This window comes from Quercus suber, unplaced genomic scaffold (genome assembly GCF_002906115.3).
Source record: "Quercus suber isolate HL8 unplaced genomic scaffold, Cork oak 2.0 scaffold_215, whole genome shotgun sequence".
Taxonomy (NCBI): Eukaryota; Viridiplantae; Streptophyta; class Magnoliopsida; order Fagales; family Fagaceae; genus Quercus; species Quercus suber.
The window spans coordinates 717101-738778 of NW_027069673.1; the positions used below are offsets into that span (position 1 = coordinate 717101).

Consider the following 21678-nt stretch of genomic DNA (forward strand, 5'->3'; position numbering starts at 1 on the left):
AGGAGAGGGTCCAATGAAAAAGGGATGATGTCGATGCACGATGGAAGTGGAAGAACATGGGGATATAGAATCTACAAGCCAAAAGTTAAAATCAAGACAAAAAGGAATTAGGATGACATAAGAGCAACTAAGTCCTTTTCAGCAATAACGAGATAGGAGCATTTCTTTCACAAAAACGTATAGATCCTCCCCTTACCTGTGTACTGCCATTTGAACTCTGAGTGCATTTTGATCTTTGAGATTAGTAGTGATATTGGGTTGGGTCAAGTCGGATCGGGTTTACTGTGACCTGAAACCCGACCCAACTTGAAATATCGGGTCTGTAATCGGGTCGGTTTTTCGGGTCTCGGGTTGGAAATTTTTAAAATTTTTAATTTTTTAAAATTTTAAAATTTAAAATTTTAAAATTAAAATTTTTTTTTTAATTTTTTAATTTTATTTTTTACTGCTGCTTGTTTTCCTTGAGCCTTTATACTAAATATTACTATATTCTTTTTTGCAATAATAATCTCTCATTAAAAAAAAAAAAAATCCAATATCGAATCATTTGAAGTAAAACATTCAAAGTTTCAAACCAATGCAGTATCTTCACCCTCAAACTAAAAGAGTGAAAAATCATACTATTTAACTATCTGAATCTACTATTAACAATAGAAAATAAGAGCTAAAATCTCCTCAGCAAACCACATTTATGACTATTAAATGAATATACACAATAAAAACATAAAATTGTATGGTCCATCTCCGATTACCCATTAAGGAAATTGTAGTGTGACTTAACACATAATACTTCATTCAGTGTTCTTGCAAAACACATCCTCTGTATCAACTACTATCAAAACACATCCTCTGTATCAACTACTATGAATGGAAAACCTTGAAGTTCACCAAAATTCATGAAAACAAAGACCAAGTCTTACATTAACAATTATACACACACACCTAAAATAAACAATGTCAACTACAATGCCCTACTTATTTTTATCAAAGTTCCAACTTTTGACATAAACTCCAGACTATCCAAATTTGTAAATATGGGTAATTGATTTTTCAAGCAAAATATCTATTGGTAAAAAGTCGGTGCACATCAAGAATGTGATCGTGACCGAACAAAATCTTCTAGTTTTTCCCACACATCCAACGCTGCAGTTCTATCTTGGTGTTGCTTATTCTTGCTAATCTGCACATTTGCAATATACATTCACATCAAATCCTAATAATAAATGGCCACAGACATCAATATACTCATATCCCATTCAACATAACTAAGATCAAAACAACCAACCAGATCAAGAAAAACAATACTCACTGAAATAATCTTTACATTCCACTGCTTCACATTCTTCGCTAACTCCAAACTGTCATCCACAAACCACACAAAAAATCCTAAAACTGCAAACACCAATCCAACATATAACTCAATGTCAATTCCACTTGAAGTCTTCTCTTCCGGCCATAAGAAAAAAGTGGCAGTAAATAGAAGACAACTGTACATGTCATGAAAATGCAGGATGGCCAAATGATTATGGTGAATAAAGTAATAGAAAAATTTGAGTAAAAAACAAAAACACTTTATTTTACATATTGACTGACATTTAGACCAATGTCGAATATGGGATGATGTGTTCTAGTTAAATAATTGGTACCCAATTTTCTAGTCGGAATTGACTTGATTTAGAGCTAATTTAACATCTTATCCAAGATTCACATTATCAAAAGCAAAGGAAAATGCAGTACTATTCCCATTTGACATATAGCTTCATAGACTTCACAGGGCACAAAGAAGTTATGCAAAGGATGACAAATAAATAACAAGGAAGAAGCACGTGAAGATGACTTGGGGACGAAAGGCACTAGCAGAAAGAAGAAAAACTGGCCCATAATGAACCACAAATTACTCATTGAATTGAACTTACAGCTCTCCTCTTTCCGAGACCAAGACTGAGCTAGCCCTTTACCTATCAACAATTCTTTCAGCTTGTTTTATTTGTGCGTTAAGCCTATAATTAGATTTGAGGAAAAACAATACCAATAAGTTGAAGTTTAATCTAACCATATGATATTCTAGTTGAAGTTTAATCTAACCATTAGAATTGTCATATTTATTTTCTCTCCTTACATAACCACACACGATTGAAGGGGAATATGATACAAGGTCGTAGACTTAAATGTTAAAATAATCTTATTTTCAATTCAGATCCCCAACTTAAATGTTGCAAACTTAGGAAAATATAGTGAAGTAGAACATAGTTAAGCGTATTCTGAAAACTAATTTATAAAGCATAAATTTTTTCTATTACTCTGTTTTAATGGTTGCAAACTAATTTATAACCATCTGATGTGCATCTGATAAAGATATGGCTACTAGTTTTAAGTTTCTATGCTCCCCCTAACCCCCTCTCTCTCTCTCTCTCTCTCTCTCTCTCTCTCTCAATTGTATTACAGCCAAACAAAAGGGCATCAAGCAGCCGTCTAACAGGCATTTCATGTTACAATTTCCAAGAATGAGCATGCATCAACATATCAAGAGCATCTTTCCCTTCATAGCAAGTACACCCCTAGTGAATTTGAGTCATACAACTAATGTTTTGCATCACCATCTACTCATTACCTTAATGCTAGGACTTGGACACAAAAAGAGGCCAAAAATAGCTATGCAAGTCTCTAATCTTTATACTCAGATGTGCAAGTTTTAAAGACTTGTAAAATGTGCCCAAAGCTGCCATAAATATTAATGGAAACATGTGAAAAATATAAATTTGCAGAAAGCATACGATTTGTACTTAAGATTTGAACAAATGGGTCCCCGTCCAATCAATCGAAACATTGTCAAACGATGACATAATACCAACAAACATTTGAATTAAAAATTCAGACCAGAATAACACACACAAACATTAAAATTAGATAAAAACAACAAAAGGGTATGAACAAGTTTGGGCAAAGAAACAACCCTGACAGAAATCTTCCTGTCACTTTGTGGGCACTTGAAATGCTTCACATGCTTCTTAACAATCTTCTTTGTCAGCAAAGGAACAGCCATTGTTTCTATAACATCAAAAACAAAAAACCCCTATAAGGTTTATAAATATATCATCAAAATATTTACAGAGATATTGAAAATGTTAGAGGAAGATAGAGAGACTCACAGGTTTGTGAACCATAATTAAAACAAAAACCCATTAACCAAAGCAGTCCCAGAAACCTAAGAAGCAAATAAAAACAAAGTAATAATAAGTAAAACAACAGAAACCCATTAACCGAAACAAACCCAGAAACCTAAGAACCAACTAAAAACAGAGCAATGTGAACAAAAATTAACACACAAACCACAACCCTCCAAGCCAAGAATCAGTAAAACAAACAAAACCCGACCCGAATATTCTCAGACCCGCCCAAAACCTGTCGGGTCGGGTCGGTTGGGTTTTTAGGTGGGCCAGGTCCATTGCTCAGTCTTGTTTGAGATCATTACAAGCTCATTGTTTAAGATGTTGATTCCAGGAGTACTATATGCTATAGTTGTCAGCTTTGAATTTCCAACCAGATTATCATTATACCTTTGAAAAGATCAACATAGCAAGCCAAATACATCACCTCCATATCATTTTCCCGAACATAGTAAAGCAAGATTTGTATTGAATACTTATGAGAATGAGGTTGGAATTATAGTGCACGAATATTGTGGTCTATTATAAATAAAACTCACTTATTCTTTTATTTAATATGTGATGATGCAACCATTTGTAGAAAAAGAAAAAAAAAAAAAAAAAAGGAGAAGTAGAATAAGATATGAAACATGCAGGTAACAGTGCTGGAGATGTCAGAGCTTCAATGGCTAATATTTTGAGAAACACCACAGCAATTAACAAGAGATATTTGCCACCACCGTTGTCATTAACTGCTGTACAAACTAACATTGAGCTTGTTTCAGATTGGATAAGCCAACAAAAGATAAACAAAAACCAGGATTTAAACACAATAAAAATTTGAGATAGGCAATAAGTATAGATTACACCCAATAAGAGAAAGATCATGCAGCAAAGATCATTTTGTAATCCAAAAATAATAAGTAGTCAGGTATTAATTCGGCCTGCATACTTTCTGTTGGTGCAAATACAATAATAATGGAAACAATACTAAGAGAAACTGAATAGTATGCTGAATATTATTAATTTAAAAAGAGAAATTACACAACACTATTTGGACTGAGGCGCGGCATTCACTCTCTTTAAGGAGATTCAAGCCCTTCGTTGGCTAAATTTTGTAACCGGTGCAGACCTTCTTTGACTTGTCTCCCCCAGGATACAACAGCCCAACAAATATTGTATGGCTAGAACAGCTTCTGCACAAAGTGTTCAAGCCCAAAACTCCACCAGAAGAACACCTTTTTTTGGCCCGAAATTTCTCAAGTATTTAGGAATATTATTGAATTCACTCTCTCACACAACACTCTTTGCTTTTAACTATTTTCTTCATTCACTCTTGATATGAACTTAGTCCATAGCATAGCTGTATATATAGTCTTCCAACCCTTCACATAACCTACATGTTATTTATTAATTAAAAAAAAAAAACTTCTCTTAATTTATTTAATCTAACTTCTATACAAGTAACTCTTTCTTTAACAAATTTTATTATAACCCATCTCTTTATCCATCTTCAGTTATTTTGAATTTCAACATATTTAATTTAAAATGTACTAACATTCCCCCACTCGTTTTAATATTAAATTTGGAAAATGAGAGATTACCGGGCAAAGAAGGATTATTATGCATCATGAAGGTGTGATCTACATTGAACCTTCACTTAGTGAAACAACAATCTCTACTCCATAGTCAGTAGTGGTCTCCGACTTGAACTATGACTGTTTAAGGGAAATAAAGTATTACTGCTCACACATAATGATCCAGGTATTGACATGAGCTTTTATAGCTAGCACTTTACGGCTGTGTGCTGATCCCAGTTTCATGAGTGTATTTGAGATTAAGTCCAAATCTTATAGGGAGCGGCCCACTCCCACACTCACATAGGTGAAATTTTGTCAAGGGTGCTCCTGTAATTCTGACACCCCACTCATACGAGCTACAAATTTCATTAAGAGTTTTTTACTCAACCTCTCCACATTATAGGATAAATGCACTTACATCATAGGGATGAACAATTAAAAAATTATTTAGAAAATAAATAATTTTTAAAAAAATGAATAGTGCATTTCTTACGACTATCATATGATTCGTTTTTCCCATTGAACCCAATTCTCAGGATCTCTGGTCCTTAGGTTGGGTATCCTCATACATGGTTCATGATTCTATGGACTTTAGTCCCATTTCCCTCGATGTATTCTAGACCTTATCTTTTGCCTAGGCCTTGGTAAACGAATCTACAAGGTTATTATTAGATTTAATATAATGCATAGTTATGATGCCACTACTCAAATAAGATCGCATAGTACTGTGCTTTCTTCTTATAGGTCTGGATTTACCGTTGTAGTAACGGTTTTTAACTCTACCAATTGTGTCAGTGCTATCACAATGAATAAATATAGGTGGAATTGGCTTTTCCCAAAGTGGAATTTCATACAATAAATCTCTAAGTCAATTTGCCTCTTCACTAGTTGAAGCTAATGCTATTAATTCAGCTTCTATTGTTGAATTAGCAATTATTGTTTGCCTTTTAGATTTCCAACAAATAGCACCACTACCTAAGGTAAAATTATAACTAGTGGTAGAAAGAGAATCACCTGACAAAGTATTCCAATCGGCATCACTAAAAGCTTCAATCACAGTAAGGTATTTTTTGTAAAATAAGCCATAGTTTTTGGTACCAATTAAATATCTCATGACTTGCTCAATAGCTAGCCAATGATCTTTACTAGGCTTGCTAGTAAATCTGCTTAGCACTCCTAATGCATATGCAATGTCAGGTCTAGTACAATCAATAGCATAACACAAACTACCAATGATACTAGCAAAATCCTTTTGATTAAAAATCTCATCATCATTATTCACAGGAAATAAATGAACACTAGAATCAAAAGGAGTAGCTACACCTTTGTAATCATGAAAATTATATTTTCTCAATATTTGCTCAACATAATGTGATTGATCAAGATATATTTCATCACATACTTTTGTAATTTTCATGCCCAAAATAAAATTAGCCTCACCAAGATCTTTCATATCAAAATGGCTTTTAAGCATATTTTTTGTCTCATTTATAACATGCATATTTGAGCCAAAAATCAACATATCATCCACATAGAGGCTAATAATAACATGTAAATTATTTCATGATTTAGAATAAATACATTTATCACATTCATTTGATTTATAACCATTTTCAATCATGCAAGAATCAAACTTTTCATGCCACTACTTAGGTGCTTGTTTTAAGCCATATAGGGATTTAGTTAGCTTACATACCTTGCTTTCTTGTCCAAGCTCTACAAAGCCTTTGGGTTGATCCATGTAAATCTCTTTCTCTAGGTCCCCATTTAGAAAAGCAATTTTTACATCCATTTGATGAATTTTCAAATCAAAAATTGCAGCAATAGCAATTAACAATCTAACAAATGTAATTCTTGTTATCGAAGAAAAAGTATCAAAGAAATCAAGATCAGCTTTTTGTTTAAAGCCTTTTGCAACAAGTCTAGTTTTAAACTTATCTATTGATCCATCTGGTTTCAATTTTTTTCTAAGGACCCATTTACAACCTATGGTCTTACAACCCCGTGGAAGATCTACTAATTTCCAAGTTCTATTAGAAATTATAGATTCCATCTCATCATTTATAGTCTCTTTCCAAAATAAGCATCAGGTGATGCTAAAGCCTCTTTTAAATTTTGGGGATTTTCCTCAATGTGAAAAACATAATAATCAGGACCAAAATCCTTTTCAACTCTAGCTCTTTTACTTCTTCTAGGTTCCATTTCAAAATTTCCTTGATTTTGTAGATATGAAGTAGAAGAACTAGGTTGTGACAAAATATTTTCTTCACCCCCACTACTTTTCAATTTAAAGGAAATTTTTCTTCATGAAAAATTGCATCACTAGATTCAAAAATTATTTTGTTTTCAAAATAAAAAAATCTATAGGCTGCACTATTAATCGCATAACCAAGAAAATCATAGGTAGTAGCTCTTATACGTAATTTAGGCATTTTAGGGTCAGTAAGCCTTACATAAGCAAGACAACCCCATACTCTCAAATATCCCAAATTTAGCTTATGTCCTTTCCACATCTCAAAAGGTGTGGTGTGTAACTTTTTATGTGGCACCCTATTCAAAACATGACATGCAGTTAAAATAGCTTCACCCCAAAAATGTAAAGGTGCACCAGATTTAATTAACATGGCATTTGTTAACTCCATTAAAGTTTTATTTTTTCTTTCAGCCATACCATTAGAAGCAGGTGAATATGGTGCAGTAGTTTCATGAATAATTCTCAAAGATTGAACAAATGAGTTGAATGCACTTGATTCATACTCGCAACCTCTATCACTTCTTATTCTTTTTATTTTTCTTCCGAATTGATTTTTAACTTCTTTTAAAAAATCTTGAAATTTTTCAAAAGCATCACTTTTATTTTTCAACAAATAAATAGTTGTATATTTTGAAAAATCATCAATAAAAGTGATAATATATCTATTTCCTCCACGAGTTAAAATTCCCTCAAATTCACTTAAATCAGAGTGAATTAACTCAAACAATTCGGTATTTCTTACAACACTTTTATGAGGCTTTTTTGTAATCTTAGCTTGACTACAAGTTTCACATTTTGCAAAATCTTTTAACAGTCTTGGAAGTAATCATAAACTACTCATGATTCCCACATATCTACTATTTATATGACACAAACGAGCATGCCAAAAATTAATAGAAGAAAGCATATAAACTGAGCTAGTAGATGCGTTATTATTCTCAACATTCAATTTAAACATTCCATCACAAGCATAACCCTTGCCCACAAATGATCCCTTTTTAGTGATTACATAATTATCAGATTCCATAGTTTGCTTGAAGCCAGCCTTGTTAAGCAAAAAACTTGACATCAGATTCTTTCTCATGGATGGAGTGTAAAGTACATCTTTCAATGTTAGCACACGTCCATAAGTGAATTTCAATTAAACCTCACCACTCCCAAGAACCTTGGTTTTGCTAGAGTTACCAAGCATAATAGTTTTTTCTTCTTCAAAAGGAGTGTACAACTTGAACCAATTTTTATCATAGCAGACGTGCCTATTAGCACCAGAATTTGCCCACCACCCTTTAACATATTGCACCATATTGATGTCTGTGATCATAGCCACTAAAGGCTCTTCGGTTACGTTAGCCTGTGAGACAGATTCACGTTTCTGAAATTTGAAAAATCGAGCAATATGCCCACTCTTGCCATAAACAAAACATGATCTATTAAATTGATCTTATGAAGGGAGTCTTTGGTTCTTATTGTAATTTTTATTTGGGTTTCTCCTTCCTTGAGGTTTATTATTATTTTTAAAGGCTCTCTTTTTAGGCTTCAATTGACTATTTCTAGGAAAATGATTTTTGGGCATATTATTATTGGCTGAAATAAGATTTACCTTTGTGGTGGAATTACCATTGCTCTCTTGTGTCATGAGTGCATCTTGTCCTCTAGCCTCCTCCTCCACACGGATGCGTGTGATCAAAGTCTCCAAGGATGTCTCATTTTATTTGTGCCGCAAAGTCTTTTGGAACTCTCTCTAAGATTGTGGTAGTTTATCAATTATGCCAGCTACCACCAAATTGTCTCCAGTCTTTATGAATTCAGATGTCAATTCTACCACAATCATTTGGAAGTCTTGTACTTGATCCACTACCGATTTTTCATCCACCATTTGGTAACGGAAAAATCTACTGGTAGCATACTTCTTTGCACCTGCCTCATCGGTATCATATTTGCTTTGTAAAGCTTTCCAAATTTTTTTGGCAGAATTGTAAGTTGTATCATAATAATCATAGAAATGATCGGCAAGACAATTCAAAAGATAAGAGCAACAATTATATTAATCTTTTGTATACTTATCTATTTTTTCTTGATGGAGACTATATTCTTCCTCACTCATCTCATCGGTAGAAACTTTTAATGGATTCTTGTCAGTGAGGGTGTAGGCGACCTTGAGAAGACTCAAGTAGAAGATGACCTTTCCTTTCCACCTCTTGAAGTGGACTCCCTTAAAGCGAAAGGGCTTGTTGAGATCTCCAACAAGCTCATTTGGTTTCTCTTGTGTAGGCTCCATGTGATTGAATCTCCTTAAAATTGTTGGTGCAAATATAATAAAACAACACTAAGAGAAACTGAATAATTCGCTGAATATTATTAATTTAAAGAGAGAAATTACACAACACTATTTGGACTGAGGCACGGCATTCGCTCTCTTAAAGGAGATTCAAGCCCTTGGTGGGCTAAACTTTGTAACCGATGCAGACCTTCTCTGACTTGTCTCCCCCAGGATACAACAGCCTAACAAATGTTGTATGGCTAGAACAGCTTCTGCACAAAGTGTTCAAGCCTAAAGCTCCACCAAAAGAACACCTTTCTTTAGCCCGAAATTTCTCAAGTATTTAGGAATATTATTGAATTCATTCTCTCACACAACACTCTTTGCTTTTAACTATTTTCTTCATTCACTCTTGATATGAACTTAGTCCATAGCATAGCTGTATATATAGTCTTCCAACCCTTCACATAACCTACATGTTATTTATTAATTAAAAAAAAAAAACTTCTCTTAATTTATTTAATCTAACTTCCATACAAGTAACTCTTTCTTCAACAAATTTTATTATAACTCATCTCTTTATCCATCTTCAGTTATTTTGAATTTCAACATATTTAATTTAAAATGTACTAACATTTCCATATCATGCGTGAAGAAAACAAATTCAGGATGAATAATTATCATATGAAAGTAAAGAAATGCAATTTCAATGTATTGCAGAGTTTCAAGGTAACAAATTGAGAAATTCAGCTGTGAAATTAGACAAGTTTAAAATACTCAAAATATCATAACGCTTATAAAGAATAAGAAAAAGAAGGCATAGAATTGAGATTTCATTCTTGTGTTTTATCCTTGACATACAGTGCTAGAATATATGTGTTTATGAAGGATCTCGGTTAATGGTTGACATACGTACTAAAAGAAGTCAAAGATGCAACAAATTCTGAAACTTGTTTCTCACAAATACAGTTCCACTACCAAATATAAGAAAACATACTTATGCCAACTTTTTCCAGTTTGCTTCTGCCATTGTAGCCATAAGTGGGATAGCCACTGACACTCATTCTTTTTAAGAAGGAAGGCTATCATATCCAAGCACGTAGTAGAATCCCCCTTGATTTCCACACCCCTCTCATGAATTGATGCTTTTTTCTACATTTCACAAGTGACTTAGGTTGTGCCTATCTACCACGTATCTGCCTGAATTAAAATGTTTGCTGAATGCCTGCATATTAAAAGGTAATCGTGTGAGAAGTTGGTCATCCAAAGAGAAACAAGAAGTTGATAAAGTTAGATATTTAGTATCCACCTAACATTTATTTACCACTCTACTACAGGAAAAGAAAAGAAAAAAAAAAAAAAAAATGAGCCCTTCTACTGTTGGGGTGGCAAGTCCACAACTCTAGGGGATGATATTGATTGCTCGTTATCCAACATGAGAAAGTTTAGAACTCAAAATAACTTGTAAATCAACAAACTGAATTGTGGCCCTCAACCTTTTTATAAAGTACTGATGGATCCTTTTAAATTCAATTCAGCCTCATGGTGATATAAGCTGTCTCAGGTCATACAGCTGGAGCATTTTCACCTGGCATCATTCAAGAAGTACCATTATGGATTTCAGAATCTAAGCTCCTCTTTTCGAATATGAATTCAGTAGGATGCTTATCAATTTTGGCTTAAAAGAAAAAATAGAAGTTAGGATTTTATAATCATTGTCTTCCCAAAGTTTCTCACTAACCAGGGGCACAAAATGAATACCATCCTTGAAATATATAATTTCTAGAAAAAATCTAAGCTTTGTTTTGATGCGAACTATTCTATCAAATAAAAGTTACTGACAGTAAATTTCATGTACTTAAATATGCATAATCAATAATTAAACCCTTAAGTTATATAAATCTTTGGGCTCACCTCTCACAAAAGAAGTGATAAGAACCACTGCCAAAGACCACTTTTACATATTTATTTTGGTCACTAAAAGACTTATAAGAGCCAAAGTAACCAAAATTCATTACAAACCAGAGATTGTTACAGAAGTAACTAGTTATTTAAAAGAAATATTCATAGTTTGTAACATAGCTGTTCTTAGTGAAACAATTAATCAAAATTAAACTTTTCTTTTTTCCTTTCCAAAGAGTATATGTTTTTTTATCTGTTTTAATTAGTTTTTTTCAATGGCTTTTGTATTTCAATATTTTATTGCATTATCTTTCAAGGTGAGTGTTTTTCTAAGATTATGAGCAGGGGCGGAACTATCTAAAAGACCCCCCAAACTTTTCAAGAATTAAATTTTCACCCCTGTAATTAACAAATATATGTTTCCCTCCTCCCTAGAATAACTCTTCATATTTCTTTTATCAATACCTTAAATTAAATTGGTTAAATTTTTATATTTGTTTATTATTTTGACCCCTCATTTTTAAAATTTTAGTTTTGCCCCTAACGATGAAAATGGATAACTTCACATTATAAAAAGAGTAAAATCTTGACTTTTTATCAAGAGATTTATAATTAAGTATAAATATTTTATTATATTGAATTAGTCTATATTAATTCTCTATAGTTTTGAGGGAACACTTATTTTTTTAGTTAAAACCTGTTTATTTACTTAAAAATAATGAAACAAAAGAGTGCCCAGTTAAGTATAAATATTTTATTTTATTTTTTAAAATTAGTAAAAATGAAATAAGATGAAAAGAAAAACCCTTCAAATCTCTATCTCTGCCTCTTTTTCTCTCTCATTGGATTCGCTGGCTATTGCAAAACAAAAATCATGCATGGTAATGGAAGACAAGGTGACCAAAGGGATTTTGGAGCCTTAGACAACATTTAAATTGAAGATTTTATATATTTAATTTTTTTTTTAAATCTTCTAATTTGTTTAGATTTAAAATTTTTTAGTTTTTGTTGTTGAATTTCTTATTCATTTGTGAGTTGTTCATCTAATTTTTTTTTTTGTAAATTGTGTTCAATGCTAGCAACAAATTATCAAGAGAACCCTTTTGATACTTGATTAATTTTCACAAAACTTAATTTTTGTTGTTGTTAACAACTAGTGTGTGTGTGTGTATATATATATATATAACTACAAAGATAAATTAAAAATAAATAAAGAACAAAGAAATGAGTGGATGGTGGTCCATCATCCAACTAAGCTTAGTTTTTTTTTTTTTTTTTTTGGTTGTCGTTGTCATTAAAAAAACAATTTCTATTGAGGAATGTTAGGGACTCAACTAAATGTCACAACATTCTTAAATTAGTATAGCAAGAAATTTAAATTAGAGATTTATGGTGGCCCATGAATGAGTTGACATGCTAATTTAGGAATTTTGTAAAATTATTGTGAAATTTTGTTGTGTTCACATCATTACTTTTTCTTTTCTTTTCTTTTTTTAATCCATTAGCTAATATTTTAGGATTAAATTATACTCTTATTGGTATATAAATTTTCCTATTGATTCAAATTTGGGGGCCTTAGGGAGGTTGGGCGACTGCCTAATTGGTCTAGTGGTAGGACCGACCCCAATGGAAGAAACATAATTCATATTGGAAATATTAAGGACAAAGTTATGTTAGGCATATTACAAGCTTTACTATATTGAACTTATTAATTGATATGCAAAAAATTATTTAAAAAAAATAATTCAAACATTTATTTATTGCGTGGTTGATGAAGCCCATTAATTACATTCATTATTACATCAATTTGTAAATTTTATTTATTTCATTTAATTTATTTTAGAGATATTTTCAACCTATGACATTCATTGATAAAATAAAATTACTCATTCCTTTAGCATTTTCCATTAGGACAACCATGTACAAATTACCTATTCAAGTTGATCTAATCATATGCTTTCGGTGTTTCCTAGTTAGGATCATTTTCAAGATGTAGTGAAGTGCAATTGGTAAGTGAAGGCCCATTTATAAAAGCCTAGTTCATTACTCGAGCTGCCATAAGGCCCATGACAATACCAATACCGCACCATATAACCATTTGTCCTAACTCCTAAGGCCTCTGAACATGGAGCCCATAATATATAGAGTCTGTCCATTAATATTGCAAAAGCCAAAAGCTACAAACTATTGCATTCAAAACTAAGGAACAACTTGTTTAGCTGAAATTGAAAACTTTTTGTTGAAAGTATCGTATATAAAACTAAAATGTAGTTAAAATAGCACAATGGGACCTGTGAATAGCACCAAAAAGTGCAATGAGACCCATGAATAGTATCAAAAATAAGTTGAATANAGGGACTCAACTAAATGTCACAACATTCTTAAATTAGTATAGCAAGAAAATTTAAATTAGAGATTTATGGTGGCCCATGAATGAGTTGACATGCTAATTTAGGAATTTTGTAAAATTATTGTGAAATTTTGTTTGTGTTCACATCATTACTTTTTTTTCTTTTCTTTTTTTAATCCATTAGCTAATTTTTTAGGATTTTAGCAGGAAAAAAAAAAAAGGGCCCTGTTTAAAATTAGGAGTTGCTTGCACCGTTTCTTATTATGGGTGGGTGAAAGAATAAAACAAATAGGTTTTGGGCTCTGTTTTCGATGAATTTGAGAAATGGGCTGAATAAACGACCCAACTTCCATTTTTTGGTTTTTTGTTTTTGTTTTTTCTTAAAAAATAATAATTTGATAATTTCATCCAGAGACGAGAGATTTGAACCCTAAATATTTCAGATGAAAACACCAAAAAGTATTAATTAAACTAAGATCAAGAAACTCCAAATGAACAACAGATTAAATAGTTCGAAATAACATTAGAATTTCCTTCTTAATTTGTTTTTTGTAATATTAAGAAACTCTAAATCAACTAAAGATCAAACAATGAGAATTAGCTTCTTTAATTTAATATATGTTTTTTGGGATTTAATTTAATATGTGCCTTTTTAGGGATTTAATGGTTCAGAGAAAAAGTTGATTTTGGCAACTAGAAGTTGATTTGTACTACACTCTCATATGTTGAAAATGTAGCTATCAAGCTAAACCACATAATCCTTGTGTTCTCCATTTTATGCTTCGACTTTTGCATTTATTCTAGCTTATTCAACATTGTATATCAACGTTAATATTTAAAATAAATAATTAGAAGTTTTTGTTAGAAATGCTATGAAGTACTAGTTAACTTCATGAGCTCATGACTAATTGCAATAATAATAAAATGGTTGAAGATTAAATGTAAGAATTAAGACACACAATTAGGATGTGGTGGGCTGGTGATTTCTGATTTGTCGAACTTATTGGTTTGATGTCAATCCTAGAATGGCTCTCATTTTGTTGGTAGCTCTCATTTAGTTAACTAACCATAGCATAGAGCCAACTCCAATCCTTCTACGTGTGCAAGCTAAGGCTCCTACTTGTACTAAAAGTCTATTAATTAGTTTAGGGTTTAGTCTACTATATATAGTCATGTTATAGTTTATTGTAACACAAGATTTGTACTACACTCTTATATGTTAAAAATGTAACCCTTAAGATATATTTCAAATGCATGCAATTTTATTTCTGAAAGTGAAGGAGCAAAGTATTTTGGTGAAGCATCAGCCGTGCTGATCATTATCACCAATTGCATGCTTGGGAGTCCTTTATAATCACTCTACCTATCCATTTTGCCTCTGTTATTTTTTGTGAGTACTTGTATAATTTTTATCTTAATTGTAGTAAATTTAGTCAAGCAAAACTTGCCTTTCTTTTAAGTTATAAATTCCTCATTATATTTATGGCAAAATTTAGGTGTAATATATTAAGCTTTTCAATCAAATTCAAATATATGGTTACATTAACCAATAAAATATAAACAATTATATCTTTCCTAAGAATAATTAAATTTAATACAAATATATATATATATATATATATTTGAATTTAATTAAATAACATAATATACCCCTGTATCTGAGGTTTAGTGACAGTAAATTTAGTGAAACAAAACTTGCCTTTCTTCTTATTGAAAATGTAGTCGTTATATTTGTACTTCTAAAAAATATTTTAGTCCATATAAAGATCTTGAAGTTTGATTTTAGTTCCTAAACTTTAAATTTTTTTATTGTCCTTAAATTATAGAAAACATTATACTTTTTGTTCTTCCGTCGAATTTCGTTAACTTTAATCCTACTTGTCTAATTAAGTAGCATTATCTTTAGCATTAGAGAGTTTGGCACGTTTTTCCTTCACGATCCCATCATTACATTACATTAAAAAAATAAAAAATAAAAAAATAAACACAAGAGGTGAGCTAGTAGCACGAAACCATATATTAGTGACATATGGTATGAAAGCTTAAGGAGAAAAATTGTAACGTTTTCAACAATTTATAAACAAAAAATAAAAAATAACTATCTAAAGTTTAGGAACGAAAGAAAAATGACATGAAAACTTTAGGGATGAAAACAATTTTTTTTTCCTATTTATATGTGGGGGGTAAAAACCCAGAGCTACTTAACGGGCCTGGGGCACCGCGTTAAGAAGTATCATATTTCCGAGGAGCAATAGTTGGGTGGGGACGGCCCATCTGAAGGCAGGAAGCCCAGAAGTAGAGGGGGAGTACCGTCCGAAGAGGTCACTACTGGTCCGAAGATGTCTTACTCCTCGGCCACAAATAGCCTTGATCAAACAAACGTGTGGAAGGTCCGAATAATCTTCCTAGCAATCCCAATGATAATGATAAGTCCTGGGTAGGTCTGGAGATGATCAGAACGATGAAATATCTAAAGGAAAAGCTGCTACCATCGTATTTAATGCACTGCAATAGCTTTTTTGGCCGCATTTATGTGGAGAAGACCCCTAAACAGTGTAACCTCAGCTACCGCCACTCACAAAGAACTAAAGTAAGCACATGACGTGACATGTACTCAAGTAGATACGCGGATGAATATAGGTGGACGATGGAAATGATGGGAAAGGGTGCAATATAAAGAAGAGGGGTCCCTGATAAGAGGGAGGACGAGATAAAAAGATAGAGAAGCTTTACTGTAGCTCTGAATGTTGTAACACTGTTCATTTAATAAAACATCTCTTCGAACATTCATTCATAGAGTTGTTTAAGCATTATTTCATGTTATCATCACTGCAAGTAACCTAGCCAACCATTGTTTACTTCATAACCAGCCCACCTCTTTCGCCCACTCTCTACAAATTCATTGTCTTGGGTTCGTTGGGCCTTTAACCCATATCTTTTGGGCTTGGGTTACAAAAACAGACCCTACATTATATATACACAAAAGTAAAAAGAAGTTGACAAATATATTCCTTATTTATTATAGCATTTAGCCAAACCTATTTTTTGAGAAAATAATTTGATTCCTTATAATTTTGAGAATATATATATATATATATATTTAGGAAGAGCTTTTAGTTAAAAGAGATATTTGTTAATTAGCTTTTACTACATTCCAGTAAAGTTGGACTCACTTGATTTGTTTTTTACGAGTGCAAAGGAATATTCATTAACAAAAGCCTTCAATTAATTATTTGTTATTTTTTGGGACTTAGAAAATGGTCTATGATTTCATACTATGCATCAATTTAGAAATGGTCTATGATTTCCAGACCTCGCAAAAATGTGAATTTTGTGCACATAGACAACCATGTGCAATTTACCTATTCAAGTTGATTTGCTTTCGGTGTTTCCTACATATCATCATTTTCAAGATGCTTGCATTCATTATTTCAATTACTCAACTAAAGCTCAATTGCTTATTGAAGAGGTAGTGCAACTGTGATGTGAAGGCCCATTTATAAAGCCCAAGTCAATTACTCAAGCGGCCATAAGGTCTATGATAACATGAAAACCACTTCATGTAGCCATTCAACCTGAGTCTTATGAACTTAAAGACCATTATATTAAAGTGCAAAAGTTACAACATCAGATATCATATCATATCCGCATCCATATTCGTATCTATGTTTCATTCCCTCTTGTTACTTATTAGAGCCATTGTTAATATTACCTGGTCTCTAATAGACTAATTTTAAGTTGTACTAATATTATTCTCTACTCTCTACTCTCCTCACGATTTGATAAAACAATAACACATATACTAATAATAGAATTTAATAAAATACAAAAAACAAAGTAAACGAAATCTGAATGATTTAAATTAAAGAAGAAATAAGCAACTTATTATGAATGCTCATGGTCTAGCTTACAATTGAACATGCTTTAAAATGGAAAATCAACCAGAGAAAAAGAAAAACCAGGATTGTAGGAATCAATATTATATATATTGTAGTCTTATAATGTTTTTTTGCTAGCTTTTGGATTACAAACTTCTCTAGTGCCACGCTAGTGGAATAACAGGTTGCAGCAACAGCAACTATCCAATCATCTCTAATCATTGAGTTGTTCAAGCTATTAATATGTGAGAAATTTTCAATTTGCCTATGTTGTGTACAAAAATCTGAGGTGAATTTATAAATTATAAAAGACCACCTGTTAGAAACCTTAGCTTCTACAATATATATATATATATATATTCTTCTCAAGATAACTCTTTTTAAGATAACAAACTATAGATTTCAATTGATTTTTCTATTTGACAGTTAGGAAAGATACACTATTGTAAGGGGACTCTAGAATTGCATATTCAAAATTTGCTTATGTCTGCTGTGTATTTTATTTGCAACCCGAAGAACAAAAAGCAAAAGGAGTAGGAGGAATCACTCTTTTTGAGTTATTTATCAAACATACTCTTTTCTTCATTACTTTAATTTATAAAAATTTAAAAAATTATGATTTTTGAAAAAACAAAAAAACTAATTGAGAGGCCCCTCATTCATTAATATGTTCAGCAAGTAATTGATGGTGGATACTACACTATTAGAATAACACCAATAAATCAAGTTGAGAAAAAAAAATACTCCAATTGGATTCATTATTTTATTTGATTTTTTTTAGCAAGAATTGGATCCATTATTGGTCATATTTCGAAAATGAAATAACTATTCATTCTAGAAATACTTAATAATTTTCATTGAAAAATGACAAAATGCATAAATTGTTTATTTAGATGGAAAAAGACAAAAATTTTATCTCCAACTCTATTGGAAACACTAAGAGATGCTAGGACTAGGAGTATAAACTAATGTACTTTATACTCCACCAATCACAACTTACAATGAAAGAAAAAAAAAATTATATATGACAAACTGTGATTGGTGATGTATAAAGTGGAACATAAAAAACGAGACAAATTTTTTATTGCTTTTGGAAACTATTGTACAATTAATAAAACATAAAAGGTATTGATTGAACTAAGATCAAGGAACTCTAAATTAAGGACATATCAAATAATTTAAAATAACATTAGAATTTTCTTTTTCAATTTTTTGCAATATCAAGAAACTCTAAATGAACTAAGGATCAAACAATGAGAATTTTCTTCTCTAATTTAATATATTTGTTTTGGGAATTTAATTTAATATGTGCCTTTTTAGGGATTTAATGGTTCAGAGAAACAGTTGATTTTACCATTTTGGCAACTAGAAGTTGGAATCAAGCCAATTGGAAAAAAAGCTACTTAGATGAAGTAAAAAATGGCAGAGAGTGTAAATCACAACTCTTATTGATGACCAAAATTTAGAATAGGCAATTTTGTCAGATGTGCTCTATGCTACTAGCTCTTAGGATCAAAACTACATAATTGTGGATTTCATATTCTCTTGAACATGACTAAAATATTGTTTGCTAAAAATGCCTGGACCAAAATGACAATCATGAGACAAGTTGCAAATTAGATACAATAATCACTTATCTAAAAAATAATAAGTATTTAATTAATAATCACATTACCATTATTTGCCACTACGGTAGAGACACTATTTGTAGCATAATCAAAGTCTCAAGCTTCCCTTTCTATATTATATAACACTATTTTTAACCACCGTGATTAAAATTGAGAGATTGATTGCATTTGTAGCATTATATAGCAATGTCTTGGACGTCCAAATTCCAATGGTTTGTAGGAGAATGCAAAGTAACATGAAAAATAAATGAAAAACAAAGGAAAATGAGAGCAACCAACAATTTTTTACATGGAAAACTCTCCATGAAAAGGAACATAGAGAGAAAAACCACAGGCTCAAGCCAGTCTTCTTGTGCACTATTTTCTTAAGGTATGTCTTAATACAAGTTTTCCTTCCTCTTATATAAAGAGAAGGCAGAGAGTGTACACCACATCTGGTAAAATTCTATTGGCCAAGGCCATTGTTATATGCGAACGAAACATTTTGCTCCCTCAATGTCCTCTCTCCTCTGCCTGCGTGGTACTACAATGCTATGTAGACAAGGCACACCTACTGTTACCCTTGAAAGGCTGAGACATTGTTTCAGGTTTAGCTCTACACTTGGTTGTGGGAGGGTGCCTCTACAGAGAGTTTTTCTTTTGTCGAACACATGCAAGACTCTATGAGATCTAATCTCCGGTTGTTCCTCGTTAGCTTTTAGATTAATAACTAGGTGTATAGTTTCCCTCTCTTATAGAATTGAAGTGCAGGAACATTGATAGTAGATGAATTTCCATTAAGCTAGTAACAGATTTGTCTACATCCGATTGCACCACTAGGCGATAGCAATTAACTTCATATCCGCTTGACATGTGACCTAAATGTTTGTGAAATGCCTAGACCTGAAATTCAACCATGAGACAAGATGCATGTTACATAAGATCAATCATTTAAAAAGTACTTGATAGAGTTGTTTCTAATTAATTTCTACCTTATTATTATTTGCAACTCTGCAGCAGGAAACACTGGCCCTTCTCAGTTTGTCAAGTGGCAAATTCACAATCAAAATCTATAGCTCTCCTTTCTCTTTGATAATTTTATTTTGATCACCTTCAGATAATGGACAGGTCATGACAGTTGTAGCCTGGTTCACCATCACTTGGTTCAATACATCTTGATTTATTCGTTCAGATTCAGCTTTGAGAGTATTTGTAGCCTTCTTTAAAGTAGTATCTTGGACATCTAGTGGCTATCCGTTTCTTCTGCCCGCTGGATAATTGGAATCCTCATAGTATTACCATGATATGATAGTCCTGCATTTTATTTGATAGAAACTAAATGAAGCAGTATGGTCCAATGAGTCTGTAAGACTCACAAGAAAATGCTAAACTCCTAAAAAAAAAAAAATTATAATCCTACATTTATCAATTGTAGAGAAGAACAAGATTGAAGTAATAATGCTTCCACTTTTGCTTTATCCATTGAAAGCTATTTAATGTTATTTTACTCTGAAGTAGCTCAATTGACTTAGTAACTTGGATCATTAAGAACTATTGAATGATCAGTTTAGGAGAATATTTTACTGTACTAACCTGTTGGAAGCTACTAATCAACCTTTGCGCACTTGTAACTTTGATGCAGCTTTGCTTTCCACCTTATTTGCATTTCCTTCTTTCTCATATGCAGTGTTGGCATGGATGTGTCATTGAACAAAAATTATTCTTGATCGACAAGACCAATCTACCAACTCATCTACTTCAATTTAACCTTTCAATTTTCAATTCCATCGTGTGACCTGATTTAGGATCAAAAGATCTTTGAAATATTGTAGTCACTATGCATTCCCCATTTCCACTGTTTCCAACAATAGTGACTTTCTGAAGGAAGAGAGTGACAACAATACAATTATGACTTAATTAATATTTTTTTTTCAATTATGACTTGATTATTTAAAAAAACAATCTAGCACTACTTTGGTGCTAAAGCTATATAGAAGTAAAAAGGTGGTAAAACACAATTTGAAAATAAAATTTAACTTTGCCAAAATGAATTGCAAAGCTAAGGCCTTGGAAAACCTGAATATCCAGCCTAGTTGGATATCTAAAGCTTACATGATGAAGCTCATCTTGTACTCATTACTTAGGTCAATGTTTAACTGAATCTGTCATTGTTAATAAGGAAGCATCAAAAGCTTTGTCTTTTGCTACTTAGGTCTATGTTTTCAGACAAGGTCAAACAGTAATGCTGAAAGTATTAACATTGTCTTTTGAACTTTTAGTCAATTGGCTGACAAGACCAAATTTCCCCAACTCCATTTAATTTGAAAATTTTTGAGATTCATATTATCCATAACAGCTTTGCCCGCCTGAAGATCATTGTATCAATTTGGAGAACTGACAACTGTTGGCTTCCCACTTTTGATTTGTCCAACCAAAGCCCAAGTTTTGCCAGCTGGGATATACAATTAGAATCAATTAAATATATTTGCTGATTCAATATAGTTAATTAATTGAAATAAACATAATTAACTTCTGTATCTACATTTAGGTCATCTAATATCTTTCCTATTGCATCATAAGCATCAATGTTTGACTTCCTCTTTAATAGTTTCATACATCTTAAAGTCTGTAGTTTCATCTAGATGAAAATTAGGAAGCTGCCAGGCCAAAGACCTGAAACATCCTCGTGGTAAGAAAAAGA

General features: G+C 32.1%; 1 protein-coding gene and 1 long non-coding RNA gene across 39 annotated transcripts in view; both read right to left on the minus strand.

Annotated features, from left to right (window-relative positions):
* Positions 1 to 850: 850 nt before the first annotated feature.
* On the minus strand, positions 851 to 3635 carry LOC112028651 (uncharacterized). 2 transcript variants are annotated; one of them, XR_002884657.2, is made up of 4 exons: positions 3150 to 3635; positions 2954 to 3048; positions 1310 to 1392; positions 851 to 1180 (listed from the first exon to the last, which is right to left on the minus strand). It is a non-coding gene; the product is annotated as an uncharacterized LOC112028651 (long non-coding RNA). The 2 variants fall into 2 exon arrangements; XR_010631423.1 differs by having other exon boundaries at positions 1310 to 3048.
* A 15504-nt stretch (positions 3636 to 19139) lies between these two features.
* Positions 19140 to 21678, minus strand: part of LOC112028654 (putative disease resistance protein RGA4) — a 52777-nt gene continuing 50238 nt past the window's right edge. For 32 of the 37 annotated variants that reach the window (XM_065779643.1, XM_065779659.1, XM_065779651.1 and 29 more), the window contains 3 exons: positions 20571 to 21429; positions 19970 to 20291; positions 19140 to 19880 (listed from right to left, as the gene is read on the minus strand). The gene's annotated coding sequence lies outside the window, so the exon portion shown is untranslated. The remainder of the gene's footprint in view (positions 19881 to 19969; positions 20292 to 20570; positions 21430 to 21678) is intronic. The other 5 variants (XM_065779653.1, XM_065779648.1, XM_065779650.1 and 2 more) reach the window with 2 other exon arrangements.